This window comes from Echinops telfairi, unplaced genomic scaffold, assembly GCF_000313985.2.
Source record: "Echinops telfairi isolate 266 unplaced genomic scaffold, ASM31398v2 ScPeMD7_7;HRSCAF=31, whole genome shotgun sequence".
Classification (NCBI taxonomy): Eukaryota; Metazoa; Chordata; class Mammalia; order Afrosoricida; family Tenrecidae; genus Echinops; species Echinops telfairi.
The window spans coordinates 4,067,681-4,068,936 of record NW_022103904.1 but is presented as its reverse complement, the minus strand read 5'-3'; positions in this window follow the sequence as shown (position 1 = coordinate 4,068,936).

Sequence of the window (1,256 nt, the reverse complement as noted above, 5' to 3'; positions counted from 1 at the left end):
AGTCTGCAATTTAAATGGATCATAAGGAAGATCAAATAATAGAGGGCTAAATTTTAACCTTACTGCCTCTGCTACTGGCCATGTCCCAATGCAGTCTGCACGTTAGCAAGGTTGTTCACATCCCTGTACCATGGCCACGGGCTTAGTCCACAGATAGTTCCCCTTCACCTGGAACGGGATTAAAATGGGTCTAAAGGGAGATGAATAATAAGATATTACACTGTGACCGAAGTACATCTGGCATAACCAATGTGACAATGCTCTGTCTGATAGCAGGGTTAGTCACATCCCTCAACTGTGATTGGAGGGGAGTCACCAGAGGTTAGAACCATGTGTGGACCACACATGTGGATTTGGAGCGTCCACTGTCATGCATAACCTTCTGCAAACCAGGTGTTCATAATTTAAGCTCTGATGCCCTTCGCTCTTTTCAATTTGGGTTACATTATTTACAATCCTTGGATCACACAGCTGGTGTGCTTCTTCCACGTGGACTTAGTTAATGCCTCACTTAGATGGCTGCTTATTTGAAAACAAGCCTTTAAGACGCCAGACACTATTCTTTCCGATAGCTGGCCACCATCTGCTCTCTTCACCACAAACGGGTACTTTGCGATAGCGCCCCTATCTTCCGAGATCTCTTCAGGAAGTCAAGCCGGAGAATCGGCTTTTTTCTCTGCTTCCTCAAGCCCTGCTTATTGCAGTACACACAGGTGCCCCCTAGAATAACCAAGTTATGATGTTGGATTTGTTACAATGTGCTGTTTAATGTACAGAATCTTTTCCAAAGCCAGGGCAACAAGTTCAAACTCAGCCTTCCCTTTTCTGAAAAACCAGATGTTTTTCCTGATGCAAGGATCATATTGAAGCTGAAGGGGGTTCACCGGAAAGGTTGCAGATGGGATAGAAACAGGTGGTCTGCCAGTCTTTTTCCTCCTCCTTTTTCTAGTTAAATCCACCTGTTGCAATTCACACCTGTCCCTGAGATTCCTGCCTACACCGATCCTCTGGGTGGGCCACAATTGGCATCCTGGATCGAAATAGGATCTAAACAGCAGTTAATGCAGAAGGGAGTCCTGACTGGTACAAATAGTTAGATGCTCAACTACTAATCAAAAGATTGGGGGCGTGAGCCCGCTAGAGCCACTTCAAACTCCAGGCCTGGTGAGCTGCACCTGAATGTTGACGGCTCTGAGAATGACAGATTCAGCTGTGTCCCAGGAGCACGGTTGTCATAAGTCAGAATCACTTGACAT